Source organism: Chlorocebus sabaeus, chromosome 13 (genome assembly GCF_047675955.1).
Source record: "Chlorocebus sabaeus isolate Y175 chromosome 13, mChlSab1.0.hap1, whole genome shotgun sequence".
Lineage (NCBI taxonomy): Eukaryota > Metazoa > Chordata > Mammalia > Primates > Cercopithecidae > Chlorocebus > Chlorocebus sabaeus.
This window is the reverse complement of record NC_132916.1, coordinates 41,076,010-41,091,127: the sequence shown is the minus strand read 5'-3', so window position 1 is coordinate 41,091,127 and position 15,118 is coordinate 41,076,010. Positions and strand designations below refer to the sequence as shown.

General features: G+C 34.0%; 1 protein-coding gene across 1 annotated transcript in view; it reads right to left on the bottom strand.

Annotated features, from left to right (window-relative positions):
• The window catches only part of RFX6 (regulatory factor X6), a 56,614-nt gene that overhangs the window by 21,582 nt on the left and 19,914 nt on the right, over nt 1–15,118 (bottom strand). The window lies entirely within an intron of this gene.

Here is a 15,118-nt window from a genome sequence, read left to right as displayed (position 1 = left end):
AAACCATGAGAACTTATGAGATTTGAGTAAACTGTTTCGATTGTGTAACTGAATAAATGAGACATGTCAGCCAAATGGTTTTCAAACCTTCAATAAATAGTTTCATAGTTAGAATATTTTTCCTATCACCTCAAATTTTAGTTTTGAATATTTGTCAGTTTTCACAGCTTTTAGAAATTTAAGTACACATTTGCTAATGGCATAAGTTTAGGAAGATCTGCCTTTGGAACTATTGAAATTATTTTAACTATAAGAGGATCAGGAATTGTCAAATCCAACCTCCCTTTTTACAAATTAAGTAAATGAGATAATTGAACATAAATTAATTTATTCAGTCTCAGAGGTAAGTACTACTAAAATTTTTATTGGAGTCTAACTTTCAATTCTCAAGCTAGTGCACTGGACTGTCCCACAAAAAGTTTCTTCTACCCTAAATTCAGGCATGTATTGTTCTTTCACATCTCTTGGGGAAAGCATACTCAAGCCATTTTCAGAAAATTAGAAAAGTGACAAATAACTTACAATGCTACTGTGCTGGTATACTTACAAGAAACCCACACAGAAAGAACAAATGTATATTCATGACAGAACGGGAGCCTCAGCAAATCAGTCTCCCAGACCATAACTGATTGTTCCTCCTCCCCAAACAAAATTTTAACAAACCAGATTGTAATCAAAAGTTTGGGGAAATAATGAAATTATGAATATAATAAAGGACATAAAGTGTCCCTGGCAAGGACAAAATTTGGTTCTTTCTCATAATTTTCTCACATTTATTTCTAGACTGTATGTCTTTATCTCTGTCATATTGAAGATGTTTAGTAGACAAAAACTTAATTACTGTCATAGACAGATTGGGTTCCCATCATGTCTTTCTAGAACTTATATTGGTAGAGTCAAAGGAACTGGGAGCATTTTTGAGTCCTTTAACACCAGATATTTTAGAAGCCCTGATTTCTTGTTGACTTATTTGATATAAGATTTAAATAAGCTTTATATTTAAAATAAAGTAGAAATTCATTTTTAAATATTAGGTTTAAATTTTTAGCTTCATTTATCTCTTTTCAAGTATAGTTATTAATTTTTTAATTAATAACTTATTTAATAATTATCATAAACTGATATAATAGCACAGTTAATCCCAATCCACTCTATTTACTAATCTATCTTAATTTAAGAAATGCTTCAAAAACTTTCAATGCTTTGGTTTTCCACTTATGAGCACCAATTATCATTGCACTGTCAAGGAATGTTACTGTCAATAAAAATAGGAAAAATAATATAGAAAACAAGAAAATAAATAATCCTTAAAGGAAGGAAGTTATATGACAAAATAGAAAACTAACATTTGTTGGATAAGCATAACAAAAATTTACCTAAATCTTAATTTTAGAAAAGTTTGCACTTTTCATATATTTTTTCTCTTGTGTGGAAAGTCGAGTTTTTTCATCTCAGTATGTGATTTGGTGATATAGGAAAAGAGAAACAGAGAAATATAAACCCCAAAAATGACAATACACAGTATGATACTAAATTAAAGTAGGAATAAAGGAATACTCTTATTTCCATTAAAGAAATATAATTAGTAATCAAAAATATTTTTACAAAGAAAAAAATAGACTCAAAAGATTTTAACAGGTGACCTTTTATCAAGCATTCAGGAAACAGACAATTTCAAGCTTAACAGATTTTTTCTGACAACAGAAATAAAGGATAACTTCCCAATTCACTTGAAAACATATATGTCAAAACTAGACTAGAACAGAAAAAGAAAAATCATATTTCAATCTCACTTATTACTACACTTAAGACAATATTAAACAAAATATTAACAAACAAAATTAAGTAGTGTATAAGTACGATCATACTCAAGTTAGGTTTAAATTCATCATATTAACAACAAACAGGAGAATGCTGTATATTATACAATCATCTCAACTGATGCAGGAAAAAGAGTTTGTTTAAAATCCACTACCATTCATTAACCTCTCTCTCTCTCTTTCTTTCTTTCTTTCTCTCTCCCCACCTGCCCCCCCCCCCCCCGTGTGTGTGTGTGTGCTAGAAACAGAGGAAAACTTAATTATTATACAAAGAATATCTATCAGAAGCCCACAGCAAATGTCTTACTTAGTGGAAAAATACTATAAAAATTCCCTGGAAAATCACAAACAAGATAAAGTTGCCTGCTCTCACCTTTTTTACTCAACACTATACCAGAGTTTATAGCTAGAATAATAATGAACTCAAAAAAGTAATGACAGATTAAGTACCAAAAAGGAAGAGACAATATTAGCATTATTTGCTACTGATGTAACTGATTTCACTGAAAAACTAAAACAAATTACACAAAAATTATGGTTAAAAATAAAATTTTTTTAGCAAAGTTGCTGAATCCAAGATCAATTTAAAAGTCAATTGCAACAACATGGATGAAACTAGAAAATACTGTGGCAAGTGAAATAAGCCAGGCACAGAGAGACAAATATCACATGTTCTCACTCATATATGGGAGATAAAAAATTTGATCACATGAAGTTAGAAAATAGCATAGTGGTTACAAGATGCTAGGAAGTGTAGTGGGTAATGGAAGATAATGAGGAGTTGATTAATGGTAATTACTTTAAATGTAAATGAATCAATCTCTCCAATTAGAGGACAGATATTGGCAGAATGGAGTTAGACAAAATAGACTCTAAATTTTAAAAGGTGTGCAAGAGACAAGGATATTATATACTAACAAAATTTCGACAAAGCAAAAAAGGTCTAACAATCATAACCCTTTATGTACCTAATAATAGGTATGTACAGATAACAGACAATAACAGATAATCAAAATATATGAAGAAAAATTGACAAAATTAAAGGGAGAAATGAACACTTTTACAATAATAGTTGGAGACTTTAACACCTCATTCTCAATAATGGACAGAACAACCAGACAGAAGTTAAGTAAGAATATAGAGGACGTGGAGGCACAATAAACCAACTAGATTGAACAAATGTATACAGAATAATCTACCCAACAACAACAGAATACACATTCTTTTCAAGGACACATGGACACCTTCCAGGATACACCATATGTTAGGCCACAAACTAAGTCTCAGTGAATTTGAAAAGACAGATGTCATACAATGTATCTTCTTCAACCAACATGGGATGAACTTGGAAATAAATAATAGCAAAAAAACTGGAAATTTTACAAATTTGTGGTAATTAACCAACATACTCAAAGAAAAGCTCCAGAGTTGGCTTCAGCAGTGAATTGCACCAAACATTTAAAGAGGAACTAATACCAATACATCTCAAAGTTTTCCCAGGAATTGAAGAGGAAGGAGTACTTTGTAACTTACTCTGTGAGGCCAATATTGCCCTGATACCAAAGTCTGACAAAGATATTGCAAGGCAAGAAAACTGCAGACCAATATCCCATATGAACTTTGATGCAAAAACTCTCCACAAAATATTAGTAATCCAAATTCCACAGCATATTAATAGGATTATACACCATAAATAAGTGAGATTTATTTCTGGAATGCAAGGATGGTTCAATATATAAAAATCAATAAATGTATTATATCACATTAATGGAATAAAAAAATGATAATCTCATTAGGTACAGAAAAAGTATTTGAAAAAATTCCATATCCTTTCATGATAATAATACTCAACAAACCAGCCATATAGAAAAACCACCTCAATATAATAAAAGTTATTTATGAAAAGTCTATAGAAAACATCATACTTAATGGTGAAAAACCAAAAGCTTTTCCTCTAAGATCAGGAACAAAGCAAGTCTGCTTTCATCACTTCTACTCAACATGGTACTAGAAGTCTTAGCTAGAGTAGTTAGGCAAACAGAAAATTAAAATTAAAAAAACAAGGCATCCAAATTGAAAAGGAAGAAGTAAAAAATCTCTGTTCACAGATGATATAATTTTATATGTAGAAAACCCTAAAAATGACACACACACAACTAATAAATGGATTCAACAAAGTAGCAGGATTCAAAGTCAGCATGCAAAAACTAGTTACATTTCTATTCACTAATAGTGAACAGCCTGAAAAGAAAATTAAGAAAACAATTTCATCTACAATAGCATCATAAAGAATAAAATACTTTAAAACTAATTTAACCAAGGAAGTGAAAGACTTGTACAATAAAAACTACATAAAAGAGCTGAAATAAATTAAAGAAGACATAAATAAATAAACAAACATTCTATTCTCATGGATTAGAAGAATTAATATTTAAGATAGCAATACTAGGCCGGGTACAGTGGCTCAAGCCTGTAATCACAGCACTTTGGGAGGCCAAGACGGGCGGATCACGAGGTCAGGAGATCGAGACCATCCTGGCCAACATGGTGAAACCCCGTCTCTACTAAAAAAAATACAAAAAACTAGCCAGGCGAGGTGGCGGGTGCGTGTAGTCCCAGCTACTCGGGAGGCTGAGGCAGGAGAATGGTGTAAACCTGGGAGGCGGAGCTTGCAGTGAGCTGAGATCTGGCCACTGCACTCCAGCCTGGGCGACAGAGCGAGACTCCGTCTCAAAAAAAAAAAAAAAAAAAAGATAGCAATACTGCCTAGAGTGAGATATAGATTCAATGCAATTCTAGTGACAGTTTTTTCAGAAAAAGAAAAATCCATCCTAAAAATATCTGTGGAATCTCAAGGGACCCTGGGTAGCCAAACAATCTTGAAAACGAAGAGCAAAGTCAGAGAAGACTTCCTGATTTCAAAACGTACTATAAAGTTACAGTAATCAAAACAATATGATACTGTCATGAAGACAGACACAGAGACCAATGGAATAGAATAGAGAGGCCAGTAACAAACTCTCATAGATATGGTAAAATAATTTTTGATAGGGGTGCCAAACCATTCAATGGGGAAAGAACAGTCCTATTAACAAAGGGTGCTGGGAAAACTGGATGTTCACATTCAAAGGAATAAAGTCAGACCTTTACCTAACACCATATACAAAAATTAACCAAAAATGAATCAAATATCTAAATGTAGGAGCTAAAACTATAAAAATTTTAGAAGGAAACATAGAGTAAAAGATTCATGACATGTGATCTGGAAAAAAAATTTGTATATGACACTAAAACACAGGCAACAACAAAAAATAGACAAATTGTACTTCATAAAAAAGGCTCACGCCTATAATGCCAGCACTTTGGGAGGCTGAGGTGGACACATCATGAGGTCAAGAGATCGAGACCATCCTGGCCAACATGATGAAACCCCATCTCTACTAAAAATACAAAAATTAGCTGGGCATGGTGGCACGCACCTGTAGTCCCAGCTACTTGAGAGGCTGAGGCAGGAGAATCGCTTGAACCTGGGAGGCAGAGGTTGCAGTGAGCCGAGACTGTACCACTGCACTCCAGCCTGGTGACAGAGTGAGACTCTGTCCCCCCCCCCAAAAAAAGGAAACACTTTTGTTCATAAAAGTTATGCATGTAACTGTACATGATACTATGATCAGAATAGAAAGGCAATGTATGGAATGAGAGAAAATATTTGCAAATCATGTTTCATAAGGGATTAATATATAGAATATATTGAGAACTCCTAAAACTTAACAACATAAAAGTAAACAAAAGGATTCATACTGGGCAAAGGACTTGATATACACTTCTCCAGAGAAGATATATGAATGACTAGCAAATGCAGTAAAATATGCTCAATGTTACTATTATTAGGGAAATGCAGATCAAACCCTAAATGAGATACCACATCACACCCACTGGGATGGCTACTATAAACACAAAAACACACATAAATACACACAGCAAAAATAACAAATGTTGTCAAGGATGTGAAAAAATTGGAATCCTTGTGTATTGTTGGTGAGAATGTAACCTAGTACAGCTGCTATGTAAAACAGTTTGGTTTTACATAGCAAAATTAAATTAAAAATTTTAATTAAATTACATTTTAATTTTAATAATTAAATTTAATCAAAAAATTTAATCAAAATTAAAAATAGAATTACTATATGACCCAGTAATTCTACTTCTGGGTATATAGCCAAAAAAATTATAGCAGGATCTCAAAGAGATATTTGTACAACCACGTTCATAGCAGCATTAGTCACTATAGCTTAAATGTGGAAGCAAACCACATGTCCCTCGACAGATGAATGGATTAGCAAAATGTGGTACTGTATATACATACAATGGAATATCATTCAGCCTTAAAAGGGAATGATGTTCTGACATATGCTACAACATGGATGAACCTTGAGTACATTATGGTAAGTGAAATAAGTCAGTCACCAGAAGACAAATACTGTATGATTCTACTTAAAGAGGATTCTAGAGTAGTAGAAATCATAGAGACAGAAAGTAGAATGGCAGTGGCCAGGCACATGGTAGAGGGAAGATGGGAGTTATGTTCAATGAGTAGAGAGTTTCAGTCTTGCAAGATGAAAGAGTTCTGAAGGTGGTTGGTGGTGATGGTTACACAATGATACCAATGTACTTAATACCACAAAACTGTAAACTCAAAAATGGCTGAGATAGTATATTTTACATGTAGTTTACCACAATAAGAAATATGAACAAAAACCAATTACAAATGAAATAACTTAAATGTTCAGAGCAACTTTATGCTTTCAAGTTTATAGAGAATATTATTATAATCTTGGAATACACATAACTTTTTAAAAAACAAGATATAAAAAGCACTAACCATAAAATAAAAAAAAATCTTCATCAAATACAATAGAGTATTGAGTCATGTCACTGACAGGAAGAAGTTATTTACAACACATAACTTACAGGATATTAGTATCCAGAACATATAAAGAACTCTTAAGGATTAAAAATTCAAAATAAAAAATGATATGATTTAAGCAAACATTTCACAAAAGAGAATTGGCCAATAAAAATCCAAAAATACATTCTAGCTCATCAGTTGTTAAAAACAATTTCCAAATAAAAAACACAGACACGATTTTACACCTACAAGACTGGCAAAAACTAAAATGTCATTTAATACTAAGCGTAAGAATAGGTACAAAAGTAATGATCACACACAGCTGGAGAGACAGGAGTTGATACAACCACTCTGGAGAATAATTTCAGCTTTACTAGTAAAGTCCTAAGTCTAAGTCCTAAGTCTAATCCTAAGTCCTAAAGTCCTAAGATGAGTATATCTTAGGACCTGGAATTCCACTCCTATAGATGTGTACCTGGAGAACTGTTTGTGTCACCATTGTTTTTCAGGCAAAAAAAAAAAAGCCCCATCCACAATGGAATGAATAAATGCATTGGGATAGTTTCCTACAATGGAATATTATACAGGAGTACAAATAAATTAGAACTTCACATACTGGCATTAAAGAATCACAAAACCTAGCATTGAATGAAAGCAGAAAGTCACAGGGAAAACAAGGAACCTCTTTTTACATAGGATATAACTGGGCAAATAATAAACAATATGTTGTTGAGAGATCTATTTGTAAGTGGCAAACTTTATAGAAAAACAAACAGTAACACCATATTCTGGAGAGTGGTAACTTCTGATAAGTAGGAATGAAAAAGTGATTGAAGTGGGTGCACAGAGGACTTCTCTCTTTTCAGTTATGAGAAAGGGCTTGAGTTTTCAAATTATGATTATTTTTAAAATTCTATGCATGTGTTTGTGTATTTGGGTGAGTATGGGTGTTGTGAATAATACATTTCCCAATAAAAAATGTTAGCATGCTAAAGAAACACATATTAAGAAATAAATATGTAACTTTAATTCTAATACTTTTAAAAACTCTCGTATTGGTAAATAATAGTTTTGTGTAATCAAAGCTAGCAATATGTGCAACATCAACAAGGGGCAAAAGGGCCCCAAAAAACCTTAAAATTAATTTTGTTTTGGATATGTTAACAACTGGATACAAAGATGATGTAAATTGCATAAATCAAATAATATCCAGTAAGTGTAACACAAAAAGAAAGGGAGGAGTGATTATCTTTAAAATAGTAAAATACGCTCATTTTAATTTCACTAATATGCTTGCTATTACAATCGTACTAAAAGAGGTGCCAGATCGTAGGCCAGCTACAGAGGTCTGGGTTTGTTTTGTTTTTTCTTTCTCAACTGATAATTTTGGTACTCTTGGGTGAACTATTAAGAATTATATTTCTAAAAGAAAACAAGAAGGACCCTACAGAAAAGAAACAAATATGACTAGAATGCAAGAGGGTCTGATTTATGAGGAAAGATTAAAGGACTTAAGCTGCACAGCTTGGCTAAGTGATGACAAAGGAGAGTATGATAACAGTCTACAAATATTTGAAAAGCATATACCAAGGAGAGAGGATTTGATATTTATCTTGGTACAAGGTTGTTCAACTGGCTGTGAATGGTTGATGTTAAAGAGAAGAAAACTCAGGCTATCAAGGAAACTTCCTGGTAGAAGTGTATGAAATCAATGGACCCATTCCCTAAGAAATAATGTCAACTTCAGTAGCTGCTTGAAGCAAAAATTTGGCCCACACTAGAAGACCCACAGGAAAAGAAAAGCTTTCTTTGAAGGGAAGAAAATATTATAATTAAGTTTTGTTCATTTGTTTCATTCCTGTGAATTAAGAGATTCTGAGACAATCTCTAAGACATTTGTGAAATTTAAACCACTCCATTTATGAATAAAAAATTTAAAACAATAACAATTATTAATACTGAGTAGTAACTGCTCTTAACATCTTTTTCCTGTTTTTTATTTTGTTTTTGTTGTTTTTTGCTGTTGTTGTTTTTGTTTGCTTTTATATTTTGAACTATTTAAAACTTTTTAAAAGATACAGAGAAAAAAATAATAAATACCCACTTACCATCCTGATTAAGACATGAGACATTTCCAATACTAAAGCAGCCTTGCCTAATCTCGTTCCCTTCTTCCCCCACAAGAAATAATGTTCTGGGCTTGGTTTAGATCATTTCTACTCAAACATTAAAAAATTTACGTAGTATGTAAATGTTCTTAATATTATACTATTCTTTAAAACTGGTACCATACAGTATGTATCCTTGTACTTTCAATATGTTTTTTTCACTCAACTTTAGGTTTTTAAGACGACCCTAATTTGATTGTTATAACCATCATTCATTTGCTCATACCCAAAGCAGTATAGCACTCCATTGTATAAATGTGTAAAAACTTATTTCCCATTATATCATAATGAACATTTAGATTATTTTCGAGTATTCTGCAATCATAAACCATGTCGCAGTGAACATCCTCATACACACCTCCTTGTGCACAATGTGAAGGTTTCTTTAGGAATGCAGTCATAAAGTGTGTAAATCTTCAACTTCACTAGGTATTGTCCCTTCTACTCTATATGAGAGTTCCTTTGGTCCATATTTCTGTCAACAGTGTGTCTTTAGACATTTTAATTGTTGTTAATGTAATATTTGTGAGACAATCACACATTAGGGTTTTAATTTTCATTTCCCTAATTAATATTTAGATTGAGCATTTTTTTATTGGCAAGGGGTAGTATTCAACATATGTTATGGACACTGGTCAACCAGAATGCCAACTAGCACTGTTAGTCATTCTTTGTTTACCCTGAATTAATTGCTTCTTCATATATTTTGCTATTTTTCTGTTGGGTTGTCTTTTCATATTGACTTGAATTCTATACATATTCTAGAACAGTGCTGTCCAGTACAGCTTTCTGTTATGATGGAAATGTTCTGTATCTTTCCTGTCCAATACAGTAACCACTAGCCACATATAACTCTTAGGCACTTGAAATGTAGCTAATGTGACTGATAAACTAAATTTTTTACTTTACTTAATTAATAGTCACAGGTGGCTAGCAGCTACCATATTTTACAACATAGTAATAGATATTAATTATCTGTCATTCAGTGCTTCTCAATTTACAATGGGGTTACAACCCAATAAAACCATTACAATTGGAAAATATTGTAAGTCAAAAATGCATTTAATATACCCAACTTACTGAACATTATAACTTAGCCTAGCCTACCTTAAATGTGCTTGGAACATTTACATTAGGTTACAGTAGGGCAAAATCATCTAACACAAAGCTTATTTTACAATGAAGTGTTAAATAATTCTTTTAATTTATTAAATACTATATTGAAAGTGAGAAGCGGAATGGTTGTATGGGTACTTGAAGTACAGTTTCTACTGAAAGCATACCCCTTTCACACCATCACAAAGTCGAAAAATTGCAAGTCAAACCATTTTAAGCCAAGGACCAACTGTATATAATTTATAAATATCCAGTTATATTTTACATATTTTACATATATTTGCTTTTGTGTCCATTTTTCATAATTAACATTTCTCTATATCATTAAAAGAGCCTTTTAATAAATAATATTTAGCCACACAAAAGTACAATAAATTATGTAACCATTTCTTTGATATTAGTCATTTAGGTTACATATAGTTTTTCACTGTAATCAATAAAAATTTTGTGCATAATTTTCTGTCTGCATTTCCTATTTTTGGGGGGCGTGGTGGCTCATGCCTGTAATCCCAACACTTTGGAAGGCCGAGGTGGGCAGATCACCTGAGGTCAGGAGTTTGAGTCCAACCTGGCCAACATGGCAAAACCCCGTCTCTACTAAAAATACAAAAATTAATCAGGCATGGCAGCACATGCCTGTAATCCCAGCTACTCGGGAAGCTGAGGTAGGAGAATCACTTGAACACTGGAGACACAGGTTGCAATGAGCCGAGATCAAGCCACTGCACTCCAACCTGGGTGACAGAGCGAGACCCCATCTCAAAAAAAAAAAAAAAAAAAAAATCATACAAAATACATACAAAAGTAGAATTAGTAGGAAAAGGATATAAATACTTTAAAGACTCTTGGTGAAGATCTTCCAAACATTTTCCAAAAATTCATTCTGCCTTCAGCAAGATATGAAAGAGTTACCTCATTCTGCCTTCACCAACTTCACAATAATTTTAAAATATTTGATAGTTTCATACTGTAAAATGTTATCTTAATTTTTGTTTATTTGGTAATCCTTTCTTCATGCATTTATCAGCTTTTTCTTTCTCCTGTGAATCAGCTATTCACATATTCTACTACTTATTGTGCTCTTCATATTTTTATAGGATTTTTATGTACTACAGATATAATTTCATTGTCATATTTGCTGAAGGTATTTCCCCCAGTTTTTCCTTTGACTTCAAATTTTGTATATGATGCTTTTGATATGAAGAAGTTTCCAACTGTGTGTTTTTCTTTTTCCTATGAAATTTCTTAAACTGCTTTTATACTTAGATAGTGAATAACTCCTTCCAGATGTGGGATAGATATATATATTTCCTCCTAAGTATTATTTTTATATTTAATTGTTTATATGAAATTCACATAAGTTGTTAAGTTGTGAAGTATAGAAATTTTTTTTGCAAAATAGTCAATTTTTCTAACATTATCCCCTGAATAATTTTATTTATATAGTACTCCACCTTTCTCCGAAAAGGACATGGAAAAATCTTTTTTTTTTTTTTTGAGATGGAGTCTCACTCTGCTGCCCAGGCTGGAGCGCAGTGGCCGGATCTCAGCTCACTGCAAGTTCCGCCTCCCGGGTTTACTCCATTCTCCTGCCTCAGCCTCCCGAGTAGCTGGGACTACAGGCGCCTGCCTCGTTGCCCGGCTAGTTTTTTGTATTTTTTAGTAGAGACAGGGTTTCACCGTATTAGCCAGGATGGTCTCGATCTCCTGACCTCGTGATCCGCCCGTCTCGGCCTCCCAAAGTGCTGGGATTACAGGCTTGAGCCACCGCTCCCGGCTGGAAAAATATTTTCTTTCTTCATTTGTTGTAATTTCTCCTTGGTCATATGCCAAAACCTTATAAATACTAGGGTCTTTTGTCAGGTACCATATCTCTGCTGCAGATTTGTTCCATCTACAGTTGACTCAGTATCATAATGTCATAATATTTTGATACGTGGCAGACAAATCCCCTTTTCACTCTTCTTGTTTACATTTCTCTTAACTATTACTTCCTGTATATTCTTCTAGATTAAGCTTGTAACCATATTCATCTCCAAAAATTAATCACCCAAATTTTCATTAGAATATAAAATGTCTAAATTAATTTAGGAATAATTGGAGTATTTATAATCTAGCATTCCTATCCAGGCACATGGTATGTCATTTCATTTGTAGTTTTCTTTTACACCTGTACTTTTTTTTCCAAAAAGGCGGTGTGCCTCTCTTATTATAACTGCTCCTGAATATTTTGCATTTCTTCTGGCTCATACCAGAATTTTACAATCTTCTACCTTTCTTGTCTTCCACAAAGACTGTTGCTACCTATCTCAATAAATCTGTGAGAAAATTAAGTCCTACAGAAAATGATTTGAACAACCATTTTGTCAATTCTCTCAAGGATAGTGCTTAATCAATACCATTCTAAACACTCATGCATAAAAGAGTTTATTCCTTATATTCAGTGGGTGTCTTAGGGCATTAGGGCTACATTCTCTCTAGGAAACCTGCTTGAGAATAGCTAGGACTTTCTTTTAAGTTCCTCAAACTCCTACTTTCTTTCCCTGACTTTTGCCACAGCACATGACCTACACTACCATTCCTGAGAGAAATGCAAAACTACGAAACAGAAGCTACCACAACTTTCTGCCAAAAAAATCTACAAATCTGCTTGCATCCAAACTTACCCTTTCTCTTTCTAGTTTTCATGGAAGCACTGCTCCTCCTCTCTAGTGCCAATTCCTCTCATCTGACCTCCTCAGTGACCTTGTGCTCTCAACTTTCCTTCCTTTAATATTTTCAGTCTTCACTCTTTACTGTATCTGTTTTATTAGCATTAGACATTAGTCTAATCATCCTTCAAAACTAAATTCCAAAAAATTAGCTGGGTGTGGTGGTGTGTGCCTGTAGTCCCAGCTACTTGGGAAGCTGAGGTGGGAGGATCACTTGAGCCCAGGAGGTTAAGGCTGCAGTGAGTCAAGATTGTGCCACTGCACACCAGCCTGGGTGACAGAGAGACCCTGTCTCAAAAACAAAACCAGAAAAATCCCAAATCCCAAGTCCTTTTCCAGTTATCACCCTGAACTTGACTAAATGTTCTACATTCAATGCTACTTCCCACTCATTTCACAAACCAAACCCCAGCTCACCACTGAAAAGGCTCTCCCTGAAATCATTAGTTATCTCCATTTAACTAATTCCATGGATCCTTTCCACTCCTTATCTTGATGACTTTTCAGCACCATCTGAGCATTCCTTTCCGTAGGGAACATTTTTTTCTCCTGACTCCTGCGACACTGTATTCTCCTCCTTCTTTTCTTACCGCTCTAGACTCTCCTCTATTATCTCGCTGATGCTCTTCCTCTCATTTTTCACAACTGTTTTTTGGTAACCTCTTGTCTTCTCATTCATTTTTTTCCCTAAGTGTTTTTATCCATTACCATGGCTTCAATCACCATCAAACTAAATCTTGAAGTCCTCTTTTCCAATCACATATATCCAACTGCCCACTTAAAATTTATGTTAAATGTTTCACAAACACATCAAATATGACAAGTCCCAAATTAAACCCATTATCTTTTTACTCTTTCTACCTGCTTCTCCTTCAATATTTCCCAACTAAAATCAGTTACTTCTCTCCATCCCTAGGGTTACTATTCTAGTCCAGATCTTCTCTTACACAGACTATCCAGATAGCCTCCAATGGATCTACTGGATTCCTGCCTTACACTCTTCTAATGTATTCTCCATGTCATGGTCAGAATGAGTTTTGTAAAACACAAGTCTGATGGTGTAACTCTCCTTTAGTGGCTTCCCATTACAGAATTCTTAACCTAATGAGACTACACACAATCCAGCCTCTACCTATTATTTTACTCTCTACCTCATTCTATACTATAGTATGCATAATTTTTTTTATTTTTTCTACAATGTGATGCACCTCTGCTTGCCTTCACATATGCCAGTGGTTGACATTTAGCAATGTCAGACATTTTTGGTTGTCACGACAAGGGGGTGGGGGCCTGCTACTGGAATGTAATGGGTAGAGGCCAGAGATGCTGTGATACTACTAAGCATCCTACAATATACTTGATATATTCCATAAACATTATTATCTGAACCACAATTTCCATAGTATGGAGGCTGAGAAACCCTGGCCTATGCTATTCCATCTGTCTTAACCACTCTTCTTCCCTCTTCCCCTACTCCACTCCTCCTCCAAACTACCACTATATTCTCAGTTATTTCCTTAATATCACTCCCTGTGAAGAATGTCCTTAACTCCCTAAACCTAGTTACTCCCATGACACCCTTTAGAATTTCTTATAATTACTTGTTCAAGATATACTTTCCCGCTATACTGTAAAGCTCTGGAAGGGCAGGACCAAATCTCTTCATTCACCATTTTGTCCCCTAGTACCTGTAATATCATATATCTGTTAATATCTTCACCATGGGTTTAAAAAAAAATAGGATCTTTCTCTGACCTCTTAGAAAAACAAATACATCTCTCAGCCTCATTTTTCTTAGCTGTAAATATGCTGACACCATACCTCACAGTTATGAATGTTCAAATGAACTGATGTATATGAAGATTTGCACTGAAAATCTTGTGTCTGAGCACACCAATGATAGTTGGTCACCCTAAATACAATTTTTTTTTTTGAGACAGGGTCTCACATTGTTGCCTAGGCTAGAGTACAGTGGCACAATCATGGATCACTGCAACCTCCCCACCTCTTGGGCTCAAGCGATTCTGCTGCCTCAGCCTCCTGAGTAGCTGGGATTACAGGCGTGTACCACCATGCCCAACTAATTTTTTGTATTTTTAGTAGAGACAGCATTTTACTATGTTGGCCGGGCTGGTCTTGAACTTCTGGGCTCAAGTGATCCACCCACCTCGGCCTCCCAAAGAAAATAATTTTTAAAAAATTTCAATTGTGTTATGAAAATATTTTATTATCATTTTAAACATATTTAGAGTAGTTCTGAGCCTTTAGAAAGCTCTTAGTTGTGTTAATTTCTATAATCATCAAAGTAATGGTACACTATTATTGCCTTCAGGTATCCACAGAAAATGGTTAGGCTATAGAGTTTAATCAGAATATTTTATTTTAATTTTAGTA